We start from the raw sequence: 6529 nt of genomic DNA on the forward strand, positions 1-6529 counted from the left end.
GGGTACGTGCACCCCGATGTTTATAGCAGCAATGTCCACAATAGCCAAACTATGGAAAGAGCCAAGATGTCCGTCGACAGATGAATGGATAAAGAAGATGTGGTATATATATACAATGGAATATTATGCAGCCATCAAAAGGAATGAGATCTTGCCATTTGCAACGACGTGGATGGAACTGGAGGGTATTATGTTGAGCAAAATAAGTCAAACAGAGAAAGACATGTATCATATGACCTCACTGATATGAGGAATTCGTAATCTCAGGAAATAAACTGAGGGTTGCTGGAGTGGTGGGGGGTGGGAGGGAGGGGGTGACTGGGTGATAGACACTGGGGAGGGTATGTGCTCTGGTAAGCACTGTGAATTGTGCAAGACTGTTGAATCTCAGATCTGTACCTCTGAAACAAATAATGCAATATATGTTAAGAAAAAAAAGAAGAAGAAGAAGGTAGCAGGAGGGGAAGAATGAAGGGGGGGAAATCGGAGGGGTAGACGAACCATGAGAGACGATGGACTCTGAAAAACAAACAGGGTTCTAGAGGGGAGGGGGGTGGGAGGATGGGTTAGCCTGGTGATGGGTATTGAGGAGGGCACATTCTGCATGGAGTACTGGGTGTTATGCACAAACAATGAATCATGGAACACTTCATCTAAAACTAATGATGTAATGTATGGGGATTAACATAAGAATAAAAAAAAATTAAAAAAAAATCCTAGAGGAGAACACAGACAGCAACTTCTTCGACCTCAGCCACAGGAACTTCTTCCTAGAAACACCGCCAAAGGCAAGGGAAGCAAGGGCAAAAATGAACTATTGGGACTTCATCAAGATAAAATGCTTTTGCACAGCAAAGGAAATAGTCAATAAAACCAAAAGACAACCGACAGAATGGGAGAAGATATTTGCAAATGACATATCAGATAAAAGGCTAGTATCCAAAATCTATAAAGAACTTATCAAACTCGGGCGCCTGGGTGGCTCAGTTGGTTAAGCGACTGCCTTCGGCTCAGGTCATGATCCTGGAGTCCCGGGATCGAGTCCCGCATCAGGCTCCCTGCTCGGCAGGGAGTCTGCTTCTCCCTCCGACCCTCCTCCCTCTCATGCTCTCTGTCTCTCATTCTCTCTGTCTCAAATAAATAAATAAAATCTTAAAAAAAAAAAAAAAAAGAACTTATCAAACTCAACACCCAAAGAACAAATGATCCAATCAAGAAATGGGCAGAAGACATGAACAGACATTTTTCCAAAGAAGACATCCAAATGGCCAACAGACACATGAAAAAGTGCTCAGCATCACTCGGCATCAAGGAAATCCAAATCAAAACCTCAGTGAGATACCACCTCACACCAGTCAGAATGGCTAAAATTAACAAGTCAGAAAACAGCAGATGTTGGCAAGGATTTGGTGAAAGGGGAACCCTCCTCCACTGTTGGTGGGAATGCAAGCTGGTGCAGCCACTCTGGAAAACAGTATGGAGGTTCCTCAAAAAGTTGAAAATAGAGCTACCGTACGACCCAGCAATTGCACTACTGGGTATTTTTCCCCAAAGATATAAGTGTAGTGATCCAAAGGGGTACGTGCACCCCAATGTTTATAGCAGCAATGTCCACAATAACCAAACTATGGAAAGAGCCAAGATGTCCATCAACAGATGAATAGATAAAGAAGATGTGGTGTATATATACAATGGAATATCATGCAGCCATCAAAAAAAGGAAAGAAATCTTGCCATTTGCCCCAATGTGGATGGAACTGGAGGGTATTATGCTGAGCGAAATAAGTCAATCAGAGAAAGACATGCATCATATGATCTCACTGATATGAGGAATTCGTAATCTCAGGAAACAAACTGAGGGTTGCTGGAGTGGTGGGGGGTGGGAGGGATGGGGTGGCTGGATGATAGACATTGGGGAGGGTATGTGCTATGGTGAGTGTTGTGAATTGTGTAAGACGGATGAATCCCAGACCTGTACCTCTGAAACAAATAATACATTATATGTTAAAAAAAAAAAAAAAAGAAGAAGATAGCAGGAAGGGAAGAATGAAGGGGGGGAAATCGGAGGGGGAGACGAACCATGAGAGACTATGGACTCTGAGAAACAAACTGAGGGTTCTAGAGGGGAGGGGGTGGGGGGATGGGTTAGCCTGGTGATGGGTATTAAAGAGGGCACGTTCTGCATGGAGCACTGGGTGTTATACGGAAACAATGAATCATGGATCACTACATCAAAGACTAATGATGTAATGTATGGTGATTAACATAACATAATAAAATTAAATTTAAAAAAAAAGAAAGAAACACCCGTAATGCAAAGAAAGCACAGAGGGAGATCTCACTCAGGGAAACGTTAGTCTTTGGCCTCAGTTATTGAAGACGGAAGATGACAAAGGAACTTAGTTTTCCTCTTAAGAAAAAGAAGAAAAACTAAACCCAAGGAAAATAGACAGATGGAATTAATAAAGATAAAAGCCGAAGTTAATGAAGCAGAAAACAAAAAAAGGAAAAAGGATAAATCAAAATCCTGTTTTTTCTTTGAAAAGACCAACGGAATGTATAAACGAGAAAGGAGATACCACTTGCAAACACTGAAGAAACAGAATTATGGCACTTTAGGGGGCGCCCGGGTGGCTCAGTCGGTTAAGCGTCTGACTTCGGCTCAGGTCATGATCCCAGGGTCCTGGGATCGAGCCCCGCATCGGGCTCCCTGCTCAGTGGGGAGCCTGCTTCTCCTTCTCCCTCTCCCACTCCCCCTGCTTGTGTTCCCTCTCTCACCGTGTCTCTCTCTGTCAAATAAATAAATAAATAATCTTTAAAAAAAAAAATTATGGCAGTTTACCTTAGAGGAAACTGACTTTATAACCATTAACACAAGAAAGAGGTGCTTATGATTTTTTTAAAGCAGCTTCTAATAAGACCCCTTTTATGCAGAATCATAAGCACATGTGTGTGAATGAGGTGCATCTAAGTGTGTGAGAGGGGCATCTGTGAGGGGTGTGTTTGCACACCCGTGAGTTGGTGTGTGGGTGTGAGTAGAGGTGGGTCTGTGAATGGGGAGGGATGTGTGGGGAGGGGGGGTGCACGTGCATGAGCTGGGGTGCAGAAAACAGGGTCCCCACAATGCCGATGCTGCTCTCAGGGGCAGGGGTCCACAGCATGAAACTTTTGCAGACACTTGTCTGCCCTGTAGGAATTCTGTACGAGGCCAGGCATCGCTTGCAGAAAACGCCAACACCCAGTGGCTTCCCTGAAGAAACAATGGCAGGAGGGCTGGCCTGTGTCGTGTCTCCAGCTTTCTGCTTGAGGCTTATGCATGGCCTGGTTCAGACTTTGTCCTCATCACGTTGTTCCCTGCACAAAGACAAGCTGAAAACGCTCCTGGCCTTGTTATTTTGGTTCCCGTCCCTCTGCATGAATAATTCTGTTTTCAATTGGCTTGTGTCACGTCCCCCGAGTATGCTGCTGATCACAGACACATCCCCATTGGCAGACACTGATGTGGCTTATCAGCCAGTGACACATCTTAACGACAGGCAGGTGGCTGGCCAGGGTGAGCTGGAGCGGCGGCGTTGTTTCCCTGGGTCTGGCCCCTTTCACGCAGCGTACTTAGCATGGGTATCCCCCACCCCCAGAGTGCTGTGTCTTGGCAGCTCATGGATGTGCTGTGCTTTGTTCCACCTTCTGAGGTTGTGTCCAGTCCAGGACTGTTATGAATAAAGCTGTCATGAACAGTCACGTGTGAGTCTTTGTGTGGACACATACATTCATTTCTGTTGGGTAAGTAAATACCTAGTAGTGGAATCACGGGGTCATCGTGGCAGGTGCACGTTTAACATTTTAAGACACAGCCAAACTGTTTTCCAAAGTGGTTGTATCATCTTACATTTCTACCAGTTTTTCCACCTCATCGCCAAAACTTGCCATGGGCAGCCTTTTATATTTTAGCCATTCTAATAGATGTTAAATGTTCAGGAATTTTGAGAGCTGATTGTGAAACACCACCATCATTAGAAATGAAATTATCTGGGCGCCTGAGTGGCTCAGTCGTTAAGCGTCTGCCTTCGGCTCAGGTCATGATCCCGGGGTCCTGGGATCGAGTCCCACATCGGGCTCCTTGCTCAGCACAGAGCCTGCCTCTCCCTCTGCCTGCCTGCCACTCCCCCTGCTTATGCTCTCTCTCTCTCTCACTCTCTGTCAAATAAATAAATAAAATCTTTAAAAAAAAAAATGAAATTATCTGAACTTCCACAAAGGAGATACTCAAAACTCATCACATCCTATTTCACCAGTTTACTGTTATCCATGTATTGACTCCCACGTATCGTATCCATTGGTAGGAGTCTACATTACAGCTATAGTGAATCTCTTCCCGGCTTCACATTCGATGACATCGTGTGGGTAGCCGGAAATTGGCCCGGTGGACGGACTGACACCACCATGGGACTCAGCATACGCTACAAACCAGGCCTTGATCCATGACTGTTTGGTTGACTGTGTAAACTTGAGTCTGTAGTCACTACGTTGTGACTTGCAAAAAAAAGAGGGGGGGAGAGGATACTCTTCGAATATCAAAAACTATGACCTAGTTTAGCAAAGGTGTGGCTCATGTCACCAATGAATATGGGAAGTTCCCACATATACCTTTGTTGTTTCACTTCCTCTTACTCATTAAGATAAATGAAAATAGCAACCGACATTTATGTGGGAACCACACTCGTGCATTTACGTCCTTCATATCAATAAAATTGAAAACTTACTTACGTGTGTGCATATGCATACATACATACATACAGAAAGATGCACACCTACACAAACACACACATCGACTTTCCTGGAGAGCCGCTGTCGCCCACCCATCAGCCCGTGTGTGCAGGCCCAAGTGTGGGCCCAGGGAGGGTGCCTGAGGCCAGGAGAGCCCGAGGTGGGGAGAGAGAGGCATCTGGGCCCGGAGACCACTCCCGACATCACCACCTCAGCAAGTCAGTGGCCTAGAGCTTGAACGGCTAGCTAATGGGGACCCAGCCCTGCTCGGGCACCAGAGGATCTGAGGGTTCCTGGCTGCCTCGATCCTGATGGTGTCCCCTACCCTTTCAGCCCCTGCCTGGTGCAGGCTCTGGGCCCAAGGGCCCACCCTGGCCTGGCCTGTGGCCCTCTTCCAGGCGGGTGCTCTCCTGGGGCAGGGAGCCCACCAGCCTGGCCCGGGAAGCTCAACAGTGCACAGACCACACACCCCCCCCCCAACTAGCCCCCAATAGGTCCTTCCCTTACCGTGTACCCTCCCGCAGCGCTGCCGGCCTGTCCTGGGCCAGGCCAGTGGCTCTCCCTCCAACTGAGCCCCAATGCCACTGCTCTGCTCTCCCTTGGCTGCCATTCTCCACAGGGCAGCCTGAGAAACAGCGTGAAAACCTAAGTCAGATTTTGCCCCTCCCTGCCTACAACTCTCTGTGGCTCCCCACTGCCCTCAGGGTCAGTCCAGACCATCATGCCCAGGCAACGGGCATGGCCTGAGGTGGCCACTGCCTGTGTCCTGACCTCACCGTTCTTCTACCTTACACATTGCAGTGGCTCTAGTCACTGACCTAGTTAGAGTATCCCGGATGGGCCCGGCTGGCTCAAGGCTTTGCTCATGCAAGTCACTCTCGGGCGTGGCCACCCCACCCACCCCACCCTTCTCCCCTGCTCTCCCTGTCTCCCAGACATCCCGCCCCTGCCTTGCCCCATTGTTTGGTGACACAGGTGGGGCCCCAGAGGCAGGTTAGCTGGCTCCCCAAAGCCCAGCAAAGACAGCTGCCGAGAAGCTGCCTTCCCCAGCAGAACAGCCTCCTGGCCCTCCTCAGGCCGAGCCACAAGGGTCACGGGGCCCAAGACAAACTCCTAGGTGCTGCCCTCACGGCGCCAGCCACCCCCTCCTGCACCCCTCACCCCACATGCCCTTTCGGCCTATGTCCCATGTTCTCCAGCACCCTGAGCACGTCAGGCACCGTACTGTTCTGCGCACCCATCTTTCGTCCTGTTGCCACCTTGCAGAGCAGGGACAGACGCTTCAGGAGAGGAAGGAGCTGCCCAGGATCCACAGGGGGCAAGAACTGGAGCCGGGCTCTGCATCTAGGCCGGCAGAGGGCTCTGTGGGCACAGCACCCTGAGCCAAAAAAGCCTGAGCTCCCTGGAGGCTCTCTTCCAGCTCCCTCCCCAGCTCAGATTCCAGGCAAGGCAGATGTTCCTAAGGCCCTGCTCACCGATTTCCTGAGCCTCCGGGGTGACAATGCCGGGAGGGGGTGATAACCAAGGCAACAGCAGACCAGCGGGGGAGGAGGCCCATGGCTGGGGACCCACAGCCCCTGCCCGCCAGCGCCGTGGACCAGCCTCTGAGCAATGGCCCCTCACCAGTTCAGCCACCCACCCACCAGGCTCACCACAAGCATAGGTCACAAGGGGGCGGCTCTGGGGGGGGCTCTGCTCTGGCCCCTGGCTTGGCTCCCTGCCCGCCCCTCTGGGCAGGGTGTAGGGGGGCAACTGGAAACTCAGC

Source organism: Mirounga angustirostris, unplaced genomic scaffold (genome assembly GCF_029215605.1).
Source record: "Mirounga angustirostris isolate CCGP_5_RB_7025 unplaced genomic scaffold, mMirAng1.0.hap1 SCAF_11, whole genome shotgun sequence".
In the NCBI taxonomy this organism is placed as follows: Eukaryota; Metazoa; Chordata; class Mammalia; order Carnivora; family Phocidae; genus Mirounga; species Mirounga angustirostris.